The sequence below is a fragment of the Pongo abelii genome, chromosome X, assembly GCF_028885655.2.
Source record: "Pongo abelii isolate AG06213 chromosome X, NHGRI_mPonAbe1-v2.0_pri, whole genome shotgun sequence".
NCBI classification, from domain to species: Eukaryota; Metazoa; Chordata; class Mammalia; order Primates; family Hominidae; genus Pongo; species Pongo abelii.
Genome location: NC_072008.2, coordinates 36657549 through 36682067, shown reverse-complemented (window position 1 = coordinate 36682067; position 24519 = coordinate 36657549). Strand labels below are relative to the sequence as shown.

At 35.4% G+C, this 24519-nt stretch overlaps 1 protein-coding gene across 1 annotated transcript in view; it reads right to left on the bottom strand.

Moving 5' to 3' along the window:
• Positions 1 to 24519, bottom strand: part of CFAP47 (cilia and flagella associated protein 47) — a 466299-nt gene that overhangs the window by 37394 nt on the left and 404386 nt on the right. The window lies entirely within an intron of this gene.

Genomic DNA, 24519 nt, shown 5'->3' with positions numbered 1-24519 from the left:
CCCCACAACAGGCCATGGTGTGTGGTGTTCCCTGCCCTGTGTCCATGTGTTCTCATTGTTCAACTCCCACTTATGAGCGAGAACATGCAGTGTTTGGTTTCCTGATCTTGTGATAGTTTGCTGAGAATGATGGCTTCCAGCTTCATCCATGTCCCTGCAAAGGACATGAACTCATCCTTTCATCCTTTTTTATGGCTGCATAGTATTCCATGGTGTATATGTGTCACATTTTCTTAATCCAGTCTATCATTGATGGACATTTGGGTTGGTTTCAAGACTTTGCTTTGTGAATAGTGCTGCAATAAACATACGTGTGCATGTGTCTTTATCATAGAAGGAATTATAATCCTTTGGGTATATGCCCAGTAATGGGATTGCTGGGTCAAATGGTATACCTAGTTCTAGATCCTTGAGGAATCTCCACACTGTCTTCCACAATGGTTGAGCTGATTTACACTCCCAACAGTGTAAAAGCATTCCTATTTTTCCACAACCTCTCCAGCATCTGCTGTTTCCTGACTTTTTAATGATCGCCATTCTAACTGGTGTGAGATGGTATCACATTGTGGTTTTGATTTGCATTTCTCTAATGACCAGTGATGATGACCATATTTTCATGTCTGTTGGCTGCATAAATGTCTTCTTTTGAGAAATGTCTGTTCATATCCTTTGCCCATTTTTTGATGAGGTGGTTTGTTTTTTTCTTATAAATTTGAGTTCTTTGTAGATTCTGGATATTGGCCCTTTGTCAGATGGATAGATTGCAAACATTTTCTCCCATTCTGCAGGTTGCCTGTTCACTCTGATGATAGTTTCTTTTGCTGTACAGAAGCTCTTTAGTTTAATTACATCCCATTTGTCAATTTTGGCTTTTGTTGCCATTGCTTTTGGTGTTTTAGGCATGAAGTCTTTGCCCACGCCTCTGTCCTGAATGGTATCGCCTAGGTTTTCTTCTAGGATTTTTATGGTCCTAGGTCTTACGTCTAAGTCTTTTTAAAAGACAGATTTTCCTGAAGTAAGAAGTTTCTCCTGAAGATGCCAGAAGAACTGAGGAAATGTTGAAAGTGATGGCTGAGATTTCCCAGAGTGATAAAAGAGCCACAAAACCCATGAGACTTTTCATATCTTACCACATTTTGCAGAGGATAAAGTACAGCAATTTTTGATCCTTTATTTTCTCGTATATGTTTCTCTAGACTATAACAGGTGCAAGTCTCTGCTTAGAGCCCCCAAATTGCTGCCACTAAAAGCCGTTAATTTATTTAGCTGATCCATGAGGAAAGCCAAAGCTTATCTGTGAAAGAAAGGGGCATCTGCTCCTAGTTGTGAAAACCAGAAGACACAAACACTGACAACATTTTCTTGTGGTCCAATGGATTAGAATTTTTCAACATTTACTATGCATAAGAGTCACCTGAGAGACTTGATAGACATGGAACCTGCAGAGCCTCATTCCAAGAGATTCTGACGTATTTAGGCTGAGCTAAGGCCCAGGAAGCTGCATGATTAAGTAGCACCTTATAGGATCCAAAGGCAGGTGGTCATGAGAACTTATTTTTAAAAAAAACACACAGAAACAAACAAACAAACAAACAAAAAACAAGTTACCTCTTGGACAAGTTTCCAGAGGTTTGAAGAATGTTAAGCTTCAGGGCATTTGTAACAGTGAGGGTTTCCAAGCCTATGAATGTCTACATTTAAAGTAACACTGCTTTACAAGATAATAGAGGATTATTGACTACACTCATTTTTTATTCTGTTGTAAGACTGATGATAATCAAAGTCATTTTTTCTCAAATAAAATTATTTTATTAAACTATTTAAAACATCACAAATGGAAATTAAAAATGGCCCCTTTGCAAAACTTTCCAACTCAAAATTCTTGTAAATTTTCAAATTTTAAATGTTATTCCTTGAGGAAATTAAAACATTCTAAGGCCTAGTAACATTGTTAATAATAATCAATAATTAATATAATTAATAGTTAATATTTGTTGAGTATTGACTATGTTCAGGCTCCGTGCTAAGTATTTTTATACAACAATTTATTTAATTCTCAGAAAACCAGCATAAATTAAATGCTTTTACATTTCTCATTTTAGAAATGAAAAAATTGACACAATTTAGTTAAATAGCTTGCCCAAAGTCCCCTTGAAAGATTATGTTGTTTACTAAGATATCTAAACCAGGAGTCCCCAACCCCTAGGCGGTGGACCAGTAAGAGTCTGTAGCCTGTTAGGAACTGGGTTGCACAGCAGGTGGGTGAGCATTACTACCTGAGCTCTGCCTCCTGTTAGATCACTGGCTGCATTAGATTCTCATAAGCGAGCCCTGTTGTGAACTGCACATGTAGGGATCTAGGCTGCAGGCTGCTTATGAGAATCTAACTAATGCCTGATGATCTGAGGCAGAACAGTCTCTTCCCAAAAATCTCCCCTGACCCTGTACCGCATCTCTGGAAAAATCGCCTTTCATGAAACCGATCCCTGGTGCCACAGTGATTGGGGACTGCTGATCTAAACAAAGTCAATTATCTTCAACTTTGTTTTTATGAATTCTATATTTTCATGAATCATTGTTGTATGAAATAGATAAAGTTAATTAATATAAACACACTTCCTAAAAAAAAAGTTATACATTATGAAGGTCATTACATTTTGTATACACAGAGATATTTGCAAGAACTTGTAAAATATATTTGAACCCAACCTACTCCTTTGCTTTTGACTATTATTTTTATTGTGGTTCTCAATTATTCTTAGTACAATAACATAGATTTTCTATTGTGACTTTAAATCTATAAACCTCCCTTCAAGGTAATGAAAGAGTAAGCTAGATGACTGTATATTTCACAGGTCATAAGTGCAAATGTTATTAAGAGTATAGTTTATGGAGATTTCATCATGTTTAATTTCAGGGAAACTACAGATTAATTCATTTCAAAATATGTCCGGATAAAAACAGCAAAGGCTAACTCGAATAAACCATGCATGCATCCCCAAGGAGATAAAGTTTAGAAATTATAACTTAGCCTTACAAAGATTACATTATTACTTAAAAAAAATATATTACCACTAAAAATAAACCTAGGCTTTTAGATAGTGAAGATAGTGTAAGAAGTCAAGACAGATAAAAAAAGAGTAGCTCATTACTTATACCATGATTTCTTTTAATGTTTAAATTTAAAGTATAGAAAGATGATGTCATGACAAACATGCCCATTTTATTAAAAATCTAGTACCCCATTTGTGGTTGTAACTTTTTTACCAAGCCTACAAGTAGAACTGAAGTTCATTATTGAATTCACCACAGGTTTCTTTAGCTATTATTATACCCTTGCATGGATAAGAACCACTCTGTAATGCTGTTAACTTCCAAGAAATCACTGAAAATTAACATTGAAAAGAACTTTGAGAATGTATCAAGTTCATTTTTCATCTCACAAATTAGTTTTATTTTTTATGGTTTTCCCATTGCCCTTCACAATACTTCGACTATGGACAGGAAAGCTGTTCTTCCTTCTAATTAAAAATCTATCATTGATGGGCATTTGGGTTGGTTCCAAGTTTTTGCTATTGTAAATAGTGCTGCAATAAACATATGTGTGCATGTGTCTTTAGAGTAGAATGATTTATAATCATTTGGGTATATACCCAGTAATGGGATTGCTAGGTCAAATGGTATTTCTGGTTCTAGATCCTTGAGGAATCATCACATTCTTCCACAATGGTTGAACCAATTTACACTCCCACCAACAGTGTAAAAGTGTTACTATTTCTCCATATCCTCGCCAGCATCCGTTGTTTCCTGACTTTTTAATGATTACCATTCTAACTGGCATAAGATGGTATCTAATTGTGGTATTGATTTGCATTTCTCTAATGACCAGTGATGATCAGCTTTTTTTCATATGTTTGTTGGCTGCATAAATGTCTTCTTTTGAGAAGTGTCTGTTCATATCCTTCACCCACTTTTTGATGGAGTTGTTTTTTTCTTGTAAACTTATTTAAGTTCCTTGTAGATTCTGGATATTAGACCTTTGTTGGATAGAATACTGACCATGGAATACTATGCAGCCATAAAAAAGAATGAGTTCATGTCTTTTGCAGGGATGTGGATGAAGCTGGAAACCATTATTCTAAGCAAACTAACACAGGAACAGAAAGCCAAACACTGCATCTTCTCCCTCATAAGTGGGAGTTGAACAATGAGAACATATCTACACAGGGAGGAGAACATCACACACCAGGGCCTGTTGGGGGTGGGGGAAAAGGGGAGGGAGATCATTAGGACAAATATCTAATGCATGTGGGGCTTAAAACCGAGATGACAGTTGATAGGTGCAGCAAACCACCACATCACGGCACATGTATACCTATGTAACAAACCTGCACATTCAGCACATGTATCCCAGAACTTAAATTTAAAAAAAGAAACACCATGAATTACATATCAACAACAACAAAAAAATCTACCCATGTTTTCTTCTAATACTTTTATGTTTTCATTTTTATAGTTAAATATTTGATCCATCTGTAATTTACACATGTCTGAAGTGAAGAATTTATCTAATGTTATTGATGTTTTAATATGGAACTAATTATCAAAAAAACCCACTTATTTAAAAGAGTATGAATTTGAAACGCTAGCTTCATAGCTTTTCCATATATATTTGTGTTTATTTCAGGATTTCCTAGAAGTTTGCTTTGGTCTTTCTGTAACTTCATGTTTAAGTATTACATTGTGTCAATTACAGATGCTCTATTTTCTAGTAAGACTAACTGCTTTCTTTTCCAGCTCATTTTAAAAAATAATATTTAAAACTTGCAATGAATGGTTAGCTCCGGGGAGCAGACTGGGGTGGGGGAACAAATGGTATTTTTAATGCCATCACCCTACATTTATACATCAGTTTAGGGATATTCAAAATTTTTGTTCATCCATACCTACCCAAGAACAAAAACATACCATTTATTTTTCTTATTTGAGTGCCAACCTCATTATATAAAGTGTTTCTAGGTTCTTGGAATAGGTTTTCAGCTAGTCTTAGTTTTCAGTGTTACTAGTAGTTAAACACATCTTCCTATGTGTTTACCAGGAAGCTGGAAGTAATTACATCAGTTGTTTGTATCTTCTGACTGGGAAATCTAGCTAGCATAATGATTATATTTATCAGATTAAGTAATCTAATAAAACATATTATAAACTCAAAATGTTTGAGCTTTTTTCTTTCTTTTTTTATCCATTTCCATACAGTAACTACATAATTAACTACAGATAGATTTATTATTTTCCGTTACAGTCATCATTCTTAAAGTTGAACTCTACTAAGCATCTCGGGAAAATATGCATATTTAATTTACATAATTTATTTTACGCATGTATATATATTTTAAAAGAGTTATACATTATTTTTTGAATTTTAGAAACCCTGATAATAAATCATGTTTAGTATCTCAGGAATACTAAAAATAATGACATTATTATTATTATTATTTGTGCTTTGCTTTTAAAATCTACTATAGCCCAATTACAATTAGCATTCAAATTTTATTTGGTGTATATTTAAAACTGCTATTTTGATTGTTCTTTTGATTAAAGGTGTTAGAAAATTTTACTCTTTGATCTCCTATTTGAAACATGGAAATTGTACAGTGTTTTAATAGCTATGAGGTTTTCTGTCTTTCAAGAAAATTTTCTCAAGATAGTAAAGTGAACATAACCCTAATTTTAGTAGTAAAATTATTTCAACTTGGGCAATTCATTTTTCATCACTTTAGTTGTATTACATTTCTGCTCCCGTTTTTTAATAAACTGTGCACAATTTCTAATAATTACTGTGGCATTAGAAATGGCCCATGTCAGATAATCCAAGAGACACTAAGAAATATTCTAGCACCGGCCAGGCACAGTGGCTCACGCCTATAATCCCAGCTCTTTGGGAGGCTGAGGCAGGCAGATCACAAGGTCAGGATATCGAGACCATCCTGGCCAACATGATGAAACTCTGTCTCTACTAAAAATACAAAAAAATTATCTGGGTGTGGTGGTGCACGCCTGTAGTCCCAGCTACTCGGGAAGCTGAGGCAGGAGAATCGCTTGAACCTGGGAGGCAGAGGTTGCAGTGAGCCGAGATCGCATCACTGCACTCCAGCCCGGCGACAGGATGAGACTCTGCCTCAAAAAAAAGAAAAGAAAAGAAATATACTAGCACCATAAGTAGTACTATTATTTTTGCTTTAAATACAAATTCAAGTTTTTTATTTTTAATTAAGAATACTTGTTTTTATTTTTGAAACATAAAGTGATCAAGAATGTGACTTTTCATTAACCATTTTCAAACATAAAATTGATGTATTTTTCCATTTGAATACTTTGTGTTTCCAGTAGTTAATTTTTTAAAATAAAAATAGAACATAATTACTCTATTGGTGGTTTGAAGGAGAGTTCCATCCTGTAATTGGTTCTTCTTAGATGTTAGGGGCTGAATTGTGCCCCCAACATAAAAATTCATATGTTGAAACCTTATCCCCAGTACCTCTTAATGTGATTGTATTTGGAGGCTAGGCCTTTAAAGAGTTGATTAAGTGAAAATTAGGTTATTAGTGTGGGCTCTAATCCAATATTATTGGTGACCTTATAAGAAGATATAATTTGAACGCAGAGAGACACTGGGGGCAAATGCACTGAGAAAAGACCAGAGGAAGACACAGCTTGCCCAGGAAAGAGGCCTCAGAAGAAATCAAACCTGCTGACACCTTGACATTGGTCTTGTAGCCTCTAGAACTGTGAGAAAGTAAGTTTCATTTAAGTCACTCAGTCTGCAGCATTTTGTTATGGCAGCCCTAGCAAACTAATTCATGAGATTATCTTTTCTTTTTATATATTATTCCAGAGTCTGTGGCATGGATGTCATTAAATTGACTTACAGAGATTCTAACTCCTTGCAGTCAAAACATAAGGCAGATAGAAAAACATCATCTGACTGCCATTTGGTTGCTCTGATGATGGAAAAGCTAGGGATGAATCATTCTCCCTTTCTTACCTATACTCCCTTGACTGAATGGGAGTATCTACTGAATAGTAAGAAGGGCATTTAAGGGATTACATTTTTCTCCTAAAGAATTAGAGACTGTTGCTGTTTTACCCTGTTAACGTTTCGTAGACCTAGCTAATGTTTGAGATTTAATAGAAGGTTATCCAAATAAGACACTGTCAAAGGAAATAGTATAGAAAAAGGAAGCATAAGTAGAAGGTTACATTACTCATACATGCAACTGGAGAATAAACACAAATCCATGCTTCTTAGAAAAATGTTCAGTTTGAGACATGACACAATGCTTTTTAAGTAGGTTTTGGGGTTATTCAGTGCAAATATGATTGCTAAGGTAAACTTTACAACATGGGCTAAGTACCTGTAAGTTAAAGTTTTATGTTTTCTTTTTAAGAATACATTAGCACAAATAACAAAATTATACTTAAAGCAAAAATTGCTTTTACTGTGAACACTTCATTACTGGCTCAAAATGAGTGAATAATCCATTATCAGAGACTGTTGATAGGAGGCACAATGAAGGAGAAAATTTCCTGACATTGAGGACTGTCAAGCACACGTTGCATAACCACTGACATGTATAACAGGGAAGGGTTTCTGGCTTTACACGTGTGTTTAGAATATCTTCATGCTTCTTCCATCCCTATTACTCTATGATAACATTTTTCTTTATATGTTGAAAAAACAACTAAGATTTAAAACATTGTTAAGAAACTGTATATTTTTCTAGGAAAGTGGCTGGTTTTAATTAAATTACCCACAGATAATTTTAAGATAAAATAATGTCTCCTACCACTACTACTACAACTAATATACCTTATTGATCAAACATCATGTCTTCCTCTTCCTCTGCACTGTACTAAGAGGAGTTTAATTTTGTGCTCAATTATGATTTCTGGGAAACTAGGAAAGTTATTTATAAGTGAGATTTTCTTCATATAAGAAAGGAAGCTAATATAATATACACACCAAGGTTTTGTTATGGAAAAGGTACAACCCCAGGCCTGTCTAGATAATTCCATTTTGTGCAATATGCTTTTTATTCTACATTATTTTATTCTTCTGTTTAATCATTTAGAAAATACTTATGTGTTGTGCATTATAATAAGCACTGAGGATAAAATATTAAAGAAAATACATCTCCTGTTTTCTTGAGTCAGAGATTCCAGAATGTGTTGGCAAGTGAGAGCAGACATTAACAAATAAATAAAATGCATAGCACTTATGGTGTTACATAAAACAGTTAAAGGTTAGAGAGTGAAATCGATATTAATACAGGGTGCTCCAGGAAGGTCTCTGTGATAAGGTGTCACTTGAGCAGAGCACCTAAAGAAATTTGAGAAGCCCCATAGATATCCGTAGGGGGAATATTGAGATAGCTGGTGGACATATGAGTCTGGATTTAAAGGAGAGGTTGAGGCTGGGGCTATCAATTTAGAACTTGACATTTTATGTGTGACTAAATGAGATCCCATTAGAAATGAATGTGGATAGAAATGAAAAGAGAAGATAGCCTCTAGGAAGTTAGCGGGGCAGGAACAGCAAAGGAGAATGAGCAGGGCTCACTAAAGAAACAGAAGAAGAATAAAGGGAGAATTGATTCCTGGGGATCACCTGTTTCCAAAACAGTGAGAGATCAAGTGTTTCAAGCAGTGCTCATGGATTGAGCAAGATGAGAACTGCATATGATGGATAATTAGATCTGGCAATGTTAGGTTATTAGTTAATTAAAAGAGCTGTATCAGAGAGTAAAAGAGAATGATGGTGTATAAACTGGATTAGCTTGGGTGAGATAATGATATAAGAAGTGAGGGCAGTAAATACAGTCAGGCTTTGAAATAGTTTTGCTATCAAGGAGGATCAGAGAAATGGGATGACAGCTGGTAGGGTCAGGGGATAAAGAGCCATGTGACTTTTAAACTGAGAGCTATTGTAACATGCGTATGCTAATAAGAATAATCCATTAAAAATGTATTATGGAAGGCTGGGCGCGGTGGCTCACGCCTGTAATCTCAGCACTTTGGGAGGCCGATGCGGGCGGATCACAAGGTCAGGAGATCGAGACCATCCTGGCTGACATGGAGAAACCCCGTCTCTACTAGAAATACAAAAAAAAAAAAAAAAAATAGCCGGGCGTGGTGGCGGGCGCCTGTAGTCTCAGCTACTCGGGAGGCTGCGGCAGGAGAATGGCGTGAACCCAGGAGGCGGAGCTTGCAGTGAGCCGAGATCACGCCTCCACACTCCAGCCTGGGCGACAGAGCGAGACTCCGTCTCAAAAAAAAAAAAAAAAGGATTATGGAAAACAAAGGAGAAAATTGGACAGCTTCACGTGATTGAGTAGGTATGGGATTCAGTAAACTGGTGGAGGACTGGCCAATAAGAGCACAGAGTCCTTTTCTGATGTAATGTGAGGGAAGGCAAGGCACATGGGTGCAAATAAAATTAAACTAATCTATTAATATGTAATGACAGAAACAGATAATTTGCCTCTGTTTTGCCTCTATATTCTTAATAAAATAGGACGAATATCAGTGAGAAAAAGGGCAGAAGTGTTACATGTCACTAGTAGTCTTCAGGTTTCAATTCACTGTAGGAAATTTGACTATAGCAAATTTTAATAAAGGAAAATGATGTCCCATCACAAGTTCATCACTCACACACATTTTACCTATTTCTCTACCTCCCTGGCTTTCTCTCTACCATCTATATATATCCACCTACTAATCTACCTCTTATAAAGGCCTGGTATTCATAACTCCTAAGCAGGTATTAGTCCTCTTTTTGTTATAATATTTACCTGTATTTCTGAATTGAAGAAAACTGCATAAAATGACAGAAAAGAGAAATGACACTGTGCTTTGTGTTCCATTTAATAAAACCAGACACTTACAAGTGATTTTAATAGATGCAGTTTCTGCTCTCTTCATAGAAATATTCTGGGGTATAAATAGGTCTACATTTCAGGTTATGGAGATTTTTTTGAAGGGTAAGCTCCCAGGCACCTCTGCATAATGAGAGTTACGGCCTTGTGTTTTTCAATAAAATCAGCAGCTTCACTGACTAGCTCGGAAACTCACATGCTTTAGGCTATAAATCATAATTACAAATCTATATAATTGAAACCTGAGCTAAGTTGGGTGGAAAATTGAATATTTGACATAATAGGGAGGAAGGTTTATTTTAAAATGTGAAACCATGCTTAGCTGCCAACGTAATTTGCTAAACTTCCATGACAATTATCTGGAGACCTGGGCATGCTTTATGTAAAGCAGCAGTAAACATCATCATATGTCACTAAACACTGGGTTCTTGAAGACCTTTTCTAATTTATAAATAGTAGCCTTTTATTTCAAAAACATATTATTTTTCAAATAATATTTTTCTTATTTATTGTCAAACTAAATTATACACGTCAACTAAAATCAACATTACACGAGTCGCAGCAATTATATCTCCTAAGGAAAGAAAACATAAATGTTTCTTTTCTAAATGCTGATGCTAGAACTCTGACAGTTGAGCTCTGGTTATTAGCAATCATATAAATATAAATGATGGACATTTTATCTTTTAAAAATTAGATATGTTATAATTTTTATTGTTATGGCTCTTTCAAATTTGGTCTTGAGATCTGTCTATTGCTAGTGGACATTAGCCAAAATAGTCAGTCTAGGAGAGCCCTGACAGGTGACGGGTTAAATTCAGGTGTATGTGTTGGGTGAGACACAATGAGGAGGTGAAACCAAATGCAAGAAACAGAAGAAATTTATTATTCGCAGGTCCCAGAGAAGTTAGGCTTGAAGGCAGAGGACCAATGGGAAGTTCCTTGGAGCTCAACCAGCTGGTGGAGAATGTGAGAGAGTGTGTGTGTGTGTGTGTGTGTGTGTGTGTGTGTGTGTGTGTGTGTCTGTGACAGAGAGAGAGAGAGAGACAGAGAGACAGACAGAGAGAGAGAATGTGTTGGGTTTAGGTTTTGGGTCAGTGGAGATGAGAAACAAGTGGGTTATAATAGCAAACAAACGTAAGGGGAGGGGAAGTCTTAACTAGGCCACCTGTATGACTGGGTTTCAAATAACTTATGTCAGGCACAAAAATGGATGCCAAGGCAGCAACTATATTAAACAAATCTATGATAAGATGTTACAAATGCCAAGTATAGTGTATGTCTTTATCCTTTACAGTTTTCTCATTATGATATCTTTTTCTAATACAATAATAGTTGAGATAATTATAGATTCACATACAGTTGTAAGAAGTGAAAGATTCCATACACTCTTTACCCAATTATCTCCAATGATGACATCTTGTAATATTATAGTGAAGAAAAATCAGAATACTTATATTAATATAGTCAAGATACAGGAAAGTTCCACCACCACAGGAATCTCTCAGGTTGGCTTTTTATAGCCACCACCAACTCCTACCCCATTCCATTCCTGAATTACTACAACCACTAATCTATTTTCCATTTTTATAATTTTGTCACATCAAGAATGTTATTTTAACAACCAGCTTTCATGGGAACCAATAGAGTGGAAACTCACTACACCCTCCAAAAGAGGGCATTAATCTATTTATGAGTTTAAAAGCTTCCTAAAAGAAATCTTCAGGCCCAGATAGCTTCACTGGTAAATTATAACATTATTTATAAGGTGATTTTTGCCATATAAGGTAATATTCATAGTTCTCGGGATTAGAAAGTCGATATATTTTTGAGGCGGGGGTATTTGTTAGCTTATCAAACTAGGTGACAGATAAGATGACAATTTAAAGTAGTTTGGTAGAGGTAGATGTCATGTTAAGAAGAGGAATATTCAGGATGCATTTTTTAAAAAGGTTGGTAGGGCTTGTTGACAGGTTGATTGGGGGATGTGAGAGAAAGGTGAGAGCAAGGATGACACCATGATATCTCGTCTTAGTATCTATCATGGCAGAGTTGCAATTAATGAGACAAGTAAAACTGAAGGACAAAGTATTTTGGAGAGAGACAGTTATTTTGTTTTGGGACATGTAAAATTTAGAGATTTCTATTAGATATTTAAATATAGATAATGTATAGGCCATTGAATTTTTAAGCCCAAATTTTAAAATGTTTGTGGGTTGGAAAAAAAATTAAAATCTTGAGAATGACTAACATACACACGGCATCTAAAACTGTGAGTCTGGATGAGATCACCTATGGTATGAGCACAGATAGAGATCCATAAAATTCATCATAGATTGCCATAAAAGAAACAAACACGATGTTTGGTAATACTCCAACATTTAGAGTATTTGAGATCAAAAGGCACAAGCAAAAGAAAGCAACACTTTGCAGGATGTGAGGTAGGAAAACAGCTAGGATAGTGTGATATCCTAGAAGGCAAGTGAAAAACTATTTCAGGCTGGAGGGGTTGAGGTGAGGCAAGATTAGGAGAATGAGTTCATAGTTAAATTTGGCAACACAGAGATCATAGAAACCTTGATAAGTGTTGCTTTGATACAGTGTTAAGAAATAGCCTGATTGAACTGGCTCAAGAAAAAAAAAGTGGGAGGTTTGGAATCGGAGTACTCAACTCTTCAGGTGTCATCAATTTTTAGGAGCTTTAATATAAAGGAGAGACATAAAATCTGGTGATACCTTGTAGGAGATGATGTGAGGATAAGCATTAATTTTTAATACAAGTAAAATTGCATAACTTTATATAAAAATTAGAATAATTTAGAAGGGAAAAACATTTATGAAGCTACTGATAAAAAAAGGATATCTGGAGTCAACACAGATGGAATCAGTGGACAATTATATACAGACCTAAAGAAAAGGGTAACAGGAATTCAGCCACGGTAACAGGAGGGAAGGCAGACCATATGGTGACAAGTACAGTCATCTGTTTCATTGAGATTGTGGAAGCTTTTGGAGGTGCTCATTTGATTGCCTGTAGCCTGTATTTTTCTCAATGAATTAGTACTCTAGGTCATTAGTTAAAATTGAGAATGTAGGAGATTTTGGAGGTATGAGGAAGGAGTTAGGTGGATGAAATTGTCAAGAGTGAGAGGGCTCAGGAAATGTAGTATGATTGCAAGAATTCCTTAGGGAACAATTTGTATTTAGTGGTTATGGATTTAATGTGATCCCTTTCAGCACATTTGTATATTTTTATTCAGCTACATTTATCTGAACAGAGACAGGCATAAATGAGGTCGACATTCACAATTACAAGTATTAGATAAGGTAGGGGAAAGGGATACTGAGGAAGCAAGGAAGATGAGACTATATGCAAGAGATTTCTTGTACCTATGGACCATGAAATTGATTTGGTGAGGTGAAGGCATGAGAAAAGGCAAGTTGTAAGCATGTTCCAGAATTGCAGTACTAGAGGGAATGAACTGGAGAAAGAGGAGGTAGGAGTAAGAGAATGAGACACTTGAAATGGAGATTATGGAGGGATTGAAGTTATTGGGAATGAGTGTACAGAATCTGAACATAGGCATGGCTAAGTTGGGTAAAGAGCAGGTAATTGAGGGAAAGTACAACAGGTATAGAAGAGATCAACTATGTGGCTATTGAAGTCAACAAGGATTTTAAGAAATATAGTGTTGGAGCTAGAGACATTTTCTTTGATGGCTGAAAAATCAAAACTAGAGATTTTTAAGAGAGAGGGAGAATGGTCTAGAAGCAGAAATGTAGAAGAAGGAGGACAGCTTCCCTACCTCCATGCCCAGGATTGTGAGTGTGTGGGAAAAAGCCACAACTTAGAAAGGCTGTAGGGAAAGAAGTATCTTCTCAGGGAAGAGTCAGGTTCCAAGAAAGCACAGAGAAAGTTCAGATAAGTTGATGTAGAGAATAGAGGGTGTTTTTCTGATGACAGAATATGAGTTTGAATTAATGGTGTGGTAAAGTTTTAGGATTAGGAAAGGAGTGAGAATTATGGTAAAAAAAAATGTAGATGTATACTCTACTTTGGGATAGATATGAATGCAAAGATGAAGGATGACCCAAAAGAACTAGTATTCACATGGTGACAGATATAAAGAGAGATAAATGTATAATAAGATGCTTCCACATGGAAGAAAGATAGATAGTGGTAGGAAAATCTCACAGCCCCAACTACCTTTTGGAGATGCGACATTGGAGATGGGACAGAATTGATAGCTTTGAAAATAAACATTACATATAAAGATTTGCTGATGGCCTGAAAATAATCCACTAATTACTCAACACACTCCAATTACCTAAACCTATGTATATACTTTGCTGTATATGGGCTTAGCATTCCCAAAATTTAGCCCTCACTAATAACACACTAATGTGATATGTGGAGAGTTTGCTAATGTACCCAGGAATTGAGTACTCGGTTGCAAAATAATTGTCTCATCATTTGCCATTTTACCCCCACTAGTTTTCTTCCTGATAGAAGTTGTGACAAATATCACAGCACCATTTATATGCAATAATAAAACGAACAATAGTCAACGATGGCTTCTTCCTCTCCTTGATAGGGGCAGGGATTCCAGTATATGCCCAGTGCTTCAGAAAGGATACCTATTGTAGCTACCAGAAGTCAGGAAGAATAACAGTGACAAAAAGTAATGTGTGGTTGTGCCCAGTCAAAACAGGAAAATTCTAAAATGAATGTTTTCATAGAATGCATTCATCATTTTCCTTTTTTGAGATAACTGAAAAAACATAAATCTAATCCTTTCTGTAAGAATTAATTTTGACTTGCCCACAAAGCTGATGACAGTAGAGAGTTTCATTTGTGTACTTATTTCCTACTCAAGGAGACGTGACAACTTATATCCATTTAATATTACATTTAGACTTAAATATACATAGGAATGTCAGCTAAAAGAAAAGAAGATAATTTTAGTTCAGTTGTAATTAAATTTTTGACATATCAGATAGAGCTCCAACTACATTTGATGGATTTTCATTTTAAACTCTTCTTATCCAACATATTTTGTTATTTCCAGAAATTTTACTTTAAATTAAATAAACGTTTGAAGCAATCAAATATTTTAATTAACTTTACTGGTTGAATATAATATCTACATGGAAATGGAATTTGATATATTTTTTCCAATTAAAAGTAAATATAATGAGCAACTTAATATTTCTTTATCATAAAACAGAACTTTTCATATTTAAAGTGTACCAGATAGCCCCTAATGCATGGCTTAGAACATATTTTAGCTTATCAGAGTCTGAGAATTAAAACAAAAATAAGCCTACAAAATCACATTACAAGGAGGTTTTAAACAACATGTTGATATGACTCAATTTATTTTTTGTTACAAAATATTACTCCAGGTTCTGTTTGAATAGACTGCACGGTGCAAGACTGAAATAAAGGAAGCTGTTGCAGCAGCTTAGGTTGGTGTAGATGAGGGTATAAGTGGTGGAGGTAATAAGAAGTGGTCAGAAATGTGATACATCTTGATGGCTTTACTATTAGTATTTACTGATGTGTTGGAAATTTGCAGCGAGACAAAAATAAATTAAGTACGACTCCTAAGTTTTTGGCAAGATAAAACTAGATAAATAATGGTGCCATTAACTGATATGGAGAAATCTTTTGGGAGTAAATTAGGAAGAGAATGAGGGGGCAATTATATCAAGAATAATATTTAGTTTGAGAAGTGTACTGGATATCCATGTGAAGAAGAAAATATGCTGTTATAACTCAGGAGAGAGTTTGTAGTTGGAAATATAAATTAGGAAGTCACAATGTATAGATGGTATCCAAAAGCCTGCAATAAATGACAAGGAAGATAATATAACTAAAGAAGAGGCAGGAGTGAGCCCACAATCAAGCCAAAATTTAGAGTTATGATAGCATATAAGAGCAGAAAAGAAGACTTAGGAAGAGTGAACAGTGACAGATTAGAAAAAAAAAAAAGTCAAGCGAATATAACATTTCAAGGAGAGAAAAGTCAATTATATTAAATGCTATTGAGAGAGAATGTAAGATAAAGAGACTAACCTTTAAATTTTGCAGCATGGAAGCCCTGATTTTTTTTAACAAAAGCAATTTCAGTAAAGTTGACAGGATTAAGTCTTCAATGAAGTAAGTTAGAAAATTGGTGGTAAAGAAGTACAGACAGTTAATACAGGCAACTCTTTCTAGGAATTTTGATTCGTAAGAGAAGTAACTGTTTGGATGATGGGATCAAAGTGTTTATTTATATATTGATATTGTAACTTGCTGGTATATACTGTAGGAATAATCTAAAAGAGGGAAACATTGATATAGGTAGATATAGGTGACGAGGGATAATTGAGGGGTATGATCATTGAAAAATTAGAAAAGGCAGAATCTAGGGTTCGAGTAGAGGGGCTGGCTTTAGATGGTGGCACAGACAATTTAGTTTTAGTAATGGAAGTAAAGTCAGAGCTTACTTTTTTGCTTGCTTTGTCCTCCAGCCACGTTCAGCTATTTGTGTGCAAGTGTAGAATGGGCAGAGAGTTGGCTTGTGCCTCATGTAGTAGACTGGGTTACTGTTCCAGATATTTCACTCCTCTTTATTATTATGTAATCATGGCCCTTGCTTTGATTTTGATTTGACATTGATGCATCCCATGTTAAGGTAGGCAGAGTATATTTCCCATCTCCATTGATAATGAGTATAACCATGTGACTTAATTTGGCCAATGGAATGTGGATTTAGGTGATAATATACAAGTTGAGAACTTAAGAGGTATATCGGATTTCCACTTGCCCTCTTGTGCATCTTCTAACCACAATGAGAAAAACATGTTCTAGCTATGTCTCAGAATGTGTAAATATATAGAGCAGTCCTTAATCCGATGCAAAAATCTAAAATGCCCAGCTGATAAGCAGATCCATGAGCAAAAAAATAAATAAATGATTCTGATTGTAAGACACAGATTATAGGGTTGTTTGCTACTAAGTATTAATGCAGCAATCACTGACTAATTTATCATGGTTCTAGTTTTGCCTAGTGAATATTAATAGAAGCTGGAAGATAGATAATAAAATTGAAAGCATAAGGAAGCAAGTGACTATAATTATTGAAAATCTATAAAGATCATTTAACAGAAGTTTGGGATATAAGTGTTCAATGTACTAAAATACGCATACTTGTACAAAAAGATATTATGACAGATTTATCCAATGCTTTGTTGAAAATAAAGAATATAATTATTACACATTTACAAAAATATAAGAATTTAGCAAAATAAAATTAGATTATCATGTCAGAACTTGCTCTTAATTTATCTGTGCTATTGCTACTTGTCATGTTTGCTTTTATTTTAAGCATTTTACATTATTCTAATGGTATATCAAGGATTTTTCCAGGAATTAACATAAGCTGTCTAGTTTTGATATCCTCCTTGTTCTGCTTTTTGTAAAGTAGCAACCAAAACTCATCAAATTACTTACCCAAATTTACCTTAAATTAAAAATAAAACCCTTGATCTTATAGAAATTATATACTATGCAATAGATTTTTAATAACAAAGCAAAACAAAACAAAAATGATGTCTGAAATAATGCCAGAAATGATATTTTTCAACTGACTTATTTTTTATAACTTATTATTGAAAATGTACACTTATCAGAATGAGGAAATTAACATTGGAACAAGATAATTAAATTATTATTTTTTTTTAAATTTTTTTTATTATTTTTTTTCTTTTATTATTATTATTATTATTATCATTATTATACTTTAGGTTTTATGGTACATGTGTGCAATGTGCAGGTAAGTTACATATGTATACATGTGCCATGCTGGTGCGCTGCACCCACCAACTTGTCATCTAGCATTAGGTATATCTCCCAATGCTATCCCTCCCCCCTCCCCCCACCCCACAACAGTCCCCGAAGTGTGATGTTCCCCTTCCTGTGTCCATGTGTTCTCATTGTTCAATTCCCACCTATGAGTGAGAATATGCGGTGTTTGGTTTTTTGTTCTTGCGATAGTTTACTGAGAATGATGATTTCCAGTTTCATCCATGTCCCTACAAAGGACGTGAACTCATCATTTTTTATGGCTGCATAGTATTCCATGGTGTATATGTGCCACATTTTCTTAATCCAGTCTATCATTGTTGGACATTTGGGTTGGTTCCAAGTCTTTGCTATTGTGAATAATGCGGCAATAAACATACGTGTGCCTGTGTCTTTATAGCAGCATGATTTATAGTCCTTTGGGTATATACCCAGTAATGGGATGGCTGGGTCAAATGGAATTTCTAGTTCTAGATCCCTGAGGAATCGCCACACTGACTTCCACAAGGGTTGAACTAGTTTACAGTCCCACCAACAGTGTAAAAGTGTTCCTATTTCTCCACATCCTCTCCAGCACCTGTTGTTTCCTGACTTTTTAATGATTGCCATTCTAACTGGTGTGAGATGGTATCTCATTGTGGTTTTGATTTGCATTTCTCTGATGGCCAGTGATGGTGAGCATTTTTTCATGTGTTTTTTGGCTGCATAAATGTCTTCTTTTGAGAAGTGTCTGTTCATGTCCTTCGCCCACTTTTTGATGGGGTTGTTTATTTTTTCCTTGTAAATTTGTTGGAGTTCATTGTAGATTCTGGATATTAGCCCTTTGTCAGATGAGTAGGTTGCAAAAATAGGCTCAAAATAAAAGGATGGAGGAAGATCTACCAAGCAAATGGAAAACAAAAAAAGGCAGGGGTTGCAATCCTAGTCTCTGATAAAACAGACTTTAAACCAACAAAGATCAAAAGAGACAAAGAAGGCCATTACATAATGGTAAAGGGATTAATTCAACAAGAAGAGCTAACTATCCTAAATATATATGCACCCAATACAGGAGCACCCAGATTCATAAAGCAAGTCCTGAGTGACCTACAAAGAGACTTAGACTCCCACACATTAATAATGGGAGACTTTAACACCCCACTGTCAACATTAGACAGATCAACGAGACAGAAAGTCAACAAGGATACCCAGGAATTGAACTCAGCTCTGCACCAAGCAGACCTAATAGACATCTACAGAACTCTCCACCCCAAATCAACAGAATATACATTTTTTTCAGCACCACACCACACCTATTCCAAAATTGACCATATACTTGGAAGTAAAGCTCTCCTCAATAAATGTAAAAGAACAGAAATTGTAACAAACTGTCTCTCAGATCACAGTGCAATGAAGCTAGAACTCAGGATTAAGAATCTCACTCAAAACCGCTCAACTACGTGGAAACTGAACAACCTGCTCCTGAATGACTACTGGGTACATAACGAAATGAATGCAGAAATAAAGATGTTCTTTGAAACCAACGAGAACCAAGACACAACATACCAGAATCTCTGGGATGCATTCAAAGCAGTGTGTAGAGGGAAATTTATAGCACTAAATGCCCACAAGAGAAAGCAGGAAAGATCCAAAATTGACACCCTAACATCACAATTAAAAGAACTAGAAAAGCAAGAGCAAACACATTCAAAAGCTAGCAGAAGGCAAGAAATAACTAAAATCAGAGCAGAACTGAAGGAAATAGAGACACAAAAAACCCTTCAAAAAATCAATGAATCCAGGAGCTGGTTTTTTGAAAGGATCAACAAAATTGATAGACCGCTAGCAAGATTAATAAAGAAAAAAAGAGAGAAGAATCAAATAGATGCAATAAAAAATGATAAAGGGGATATCACCACCGATCCCACAGAAATACAAACTACCATCAGAGAATATTACAAACACCTCTACGCAAATAAACTAGAAAATCTAGAAGAAATGGATAAATTCCTCAACACATACACCCTCCCAAGACTAAACCAGGAAGAAGTTGAATCTCTGAATAGACCAATAACAGGAGCTGAAATTGTGGCAATAATCAATAGCTTACCAACCAAAAAAAGTCCAGGACCAGATGGGTTCACAGCCGAATTCTACCAGAGGTACAAGGAGGAGCTGGTACCATTCCTTCTGAAACTATTCCAATCAATAGAAAAAGAGGGAATCCTCCCTAACTCATTTTATGAGGCCAGCATCATCCTGATACCAAAGCCTGGCAGAGACACAACAAAAAAAGAGAATTTTAGACCAATATCCTTGATGAACATTGATGCAAAAATCCTCAATAAGATACTGGCAAACAGAATCCAGCAGCACATCAAAAAGCTTATCCACCATGATCAAGTGGGCTTCATCCCTGGGATGCAAGGCTGGTTCAATATACGCAAATCAATAAATGTAATCCAGCATATAAACAGAACCAAAGACAAAAACCACATGATTATCTCAATAGATGCAGAAAAGGCCTTTGACAAAATTCAACAACTCTTCATGCTAAAAACTCTCAATAAATTAGGAATTGATGGGACGTATCTCAAAATAATAAGAGCTATTTATGACAAACCCACAGCCAATATCGTACTGAATGGGCAAAAACTGGAAGCATTCCCTTTGAAAACTGGCACAAGACAGGGATGCCCTCTCTCGCCACTTCTATTCAACATAGTGTTGGAAGTTCTGGCCAGGGCAATTAGGCAGGAGAAGGAAATCAAGGGTATTCAATTAGGAAAAGAGGAAGTCAAATTGTCCTTGTTTGCAGATGACATGATAGTATATCTAGAAAACCCCATTGTCTCAGCCCAAAATCTCCTTAAGCTGATAAGCAACTTCAGCAAAGTCTCAGGATACAAAATCAATGTGCAAAAATCACAAGCATTCTTATACATCAATAACAGACAAACAGAGAGCCAAATCATGAGTGAACTCCCATTCACAATTGCTTCAAAGAGAATAAAATACCTAGGAATCCAACTTACAAGGGATGTGAAAGACCTCTTCAAGGAGAACTACAAACCACTGCTCAAGGAAATAAGAGGATACAAACAAATGGAAGAACATTCCATGCTCATGGGTAGGAAGAATCAATATCATGAAAATGGCCATCCTTCCCAAGGTAATTTACAGATTCAATGCCATCCCCATCAAGCTACCAATGACTTTCTTCACAGAATTGGAAAAAACTACTTTAAAGTTCATATGGAACCAAAAAAGAGCCCGCATCGCCAAGTCAATCCTAAACCAAAAGAACAAAGCTGGAGGCATCACACTACCTGACTTCAAACTATACTACAAGGCTACAGTAACCAAAACAGCATGGTACTGGTACCAAAACAGAGATATAGATCAATGGAACAGAACAGAGCCGTCAGAAATAATGCCACATATCTACAAGTATCTGATCTTTGACAAACCTGACAAAAACAAGAAATGGGGAAAGGATTCCCTATTTAATAAATGGTGCTGGGAAAACTGGCTAGCCATATGTAGAAAGCTGAAACTGGATCCCTTCCTTACACCTTATACAAAAATCAATTCAAGATGGATTAAAGACTTAAATGTTAGACCTAAAACCATAAAAACCCTAGAAGAAAACCTAGGCATTACCATTCAGGACATAGGCATGGGCAAGGACTTCATGTCTAAAACACCAAAAGCAATGGCAACAAAAGCCAAAATTGACAAATGGGATCTAATTAAACTAAAGAGCTTCTGCACAGCAAAGGAAACTACCATCAGAGTGAACAGGCAACCTACAAAATGGGAGAAGATAATTAAATTATATATTGTATTCAAATTTGTCAACTATTCCACTGCTGTTCTTTCATTTCACAGAATACAATCCAAGATTTCACATTGCATTTAGATGCTGCCATTATCTCTTACTCTCCTTCAATCTGTGACAAGTCCTTACCTTTCTTTGTCTTTTCACAACTTTGTCACCTTTGAAGAGTACAAGCCAATTATTTTATAGAATGCCCCTCAATTTGAGTTTGCCTGATTATTTTATGATAAGATTGAGAACATATATTTTGGAGAGTAATATCAGAGAGACTATTTTCCCTTTTCAGTGCCTCTTTATCATGGGATATATGATGTTGATATATTTTATTACCAGTGATGATAATCTTTATCATAGGATTGAGGTGGCATCCTCCAGGTTTCATCACTGTAATACTAGTATTTTCTGTTTGTATTTAATAAACATTTCACAGAAATACACTGAGCGGATGCAAATATTCTCTGTCTTTGAGCTTTCACCATCTAATTTGATCATCCATAAGTGGCTCTTGCTTGTATGAATTATATATTTTGTATTTCTTGAGAACACAAAACCTCAGTTGATTATATTTGTGTGTCTAAAACTGGGCTTTCCCTTGTGCTCATTTGATTCATATGTCTATCTTTAGCCAATACAAATTTAGGTAGGTTTTAAGTTTATCCTTAACTCTGTTAGTGTACACCTTCCAATTTTGCTCTTCTTTTACAAAATTTTTTGGACATTACTGCTCTTTTGTCTTTTCATATACATTTTACAACAAGCTTGTCAATATCTACAAAAAAGCATATTGGGACATAGATTGGAAATTCATTTGATCTATATATTAAGTTAAAGAACATTGCCATTTTAATAATATTAGGTCTTCCAATCAACATAATACACTTCCTATTTATTTGGGCTTACTGGATTTTGTTCATCAGATTTTTTAGTATTTAGTATAAAGATCTTGCATGTGTTTTGTTAAATTTTTATTTAACAATTTCAGGGTTTTTGTTGTATTTTAAATGACATTTTTAATGTCAAATTCCAATGATCTATTACTAGTATATGCAAATTGAATTGTTTTTTTTATATTCAACATAAGGAGTCTTTTTAAAAATAATTTTACCTTTTATATTCTCTACAGAGGGAACATGTGTGGGTTTGTTACATGGATATATTGCATGATGCTGAGGTTTGGGGTATGAATCCCATCATGCACGTAGTGAGCATGCTACGCAATAAGTCGTTTTTCAACTCAATCTCCCTTCCCTCCCACCCTCACAGTGTTTATTGTTTCCCATAATTATGTCCATGTGTACTCAATGTTTCTCTCCCACTTATAAGTGAGAGCATATTGTATTTCATTTTCTGTTCCTGCATTAACTTACTTAGGATTATTGCCTTCAGCTAAATCCACGTTGCTGCAGAGGACAGGATGTCATTGTTTTTTATTGCTGCATGACATATATGTACCACATTTTCTTTATTCAGTCCACGGTTGATGGGCACCTACATTGATTCCATATCTTTGCTATTGTGAATAATGTTATGATGAACATATGCATGCTTGAGTCTTTTTTGGTAGAATGATTTATTTTCTTTTGAGTATATACCCAGTAATGGAATTGCTGGGTTGAATGGAAGCTCTGTTTTAACTTCTTTGATTAATCTCCAAATAGCTTTCCACAGAAGTTGAACTAATTTACATTCACACCAACAGTGTAGAAGTGTTTGGTTTTCTCCACAACCATGCCAGCATCAGATATTATTTGATTTTTTAATAATAGCCATTCTGACTAGCGTGAGATGGTACTGCCTTGTGGTTTTGATTTGCATTTCTCTAATGATTAGTGATGTTTAGCATTTTTTCATATGTTTGTTGGCTACTTTTACATCTTCTTTTGAAAAGTGTTTTTTTGTGTCCTTTGTTCATTTTTAATGAGATTATTTGTTTTTGGCTTGATTTGTTGAAGTTCCTTATAGATTCTGGATACTAGACCTTTGTCAGATGTAAAGTTTGTGACTATTTTCTCCCAATGTGTTTACTGTGCTTATAGGTTTTTGTATGTTTGTTGGTCTGTTTGTTTCTGTGCAGAAAACTTTAGTTTAATTAGGTCCCACTTGTCAATTTTTTGTTTTGTTGCAATGGATTCTGGTGATTTAGCTGAAAATTCTTTACCAAGACCAATGTAGAGAAAGATATTCTCTAGATTTTCTTGTAGGATTTTTATAGTTTGAGGTCTTACATATACATCTTTAATATATCCTGAGTTAATTTTTGCATATGGTGAAAGGAAGGGTCCAGTTTCATACTTTTGTATATGGCTAGCCAGTTATCCCCACACCATTTATAGAAGAGGGTGTCCTTCCCCCAGTTGCATTGTCAGGCTGAACATTTTCCCAAGTTTTATGCTATGCTTCCCTTTTAAATATAAGTTCCAATTCCAAACCATCTCTTTGTGAATTCCTAAAACTGAACACTCTTAAGAGCACCCAGGTCACATCTTGAACACTTTGCTGCTTAGAAATTTCTTCTGCAGGTATGCTAAATCATCTCTCTCAAGTTCAAAGTTCCACAAATCTCTAGGGCAGGGGCAAAACGCCGCCAGTCTCTTTGCTAAAGCATAGCAAGAATCACCTTTATTCCAATTCCCAACAAGTTCCTCATCTCCATCTGAGACCACCTCAGCCTGGACTGCATTGTCCATATCACTATCAGCATTTTGATCAAAGCCATTCAACAAGTTTCTAGGAAGTTCCAAACTTTCCCACATCTTCTTTCTTCCAAGCCCGCCAAACTGTTCAAATCTCTACCTATTACCCAGTTTCTGGGTATCTTTATAGCACAATTCAAATCAAAATCCTAGCATGTTTGTGTGTGTGTGTGTGTGTGTGTGTGTTTGGAAATTGGCTAGCTGATTCCAAAATTCTTA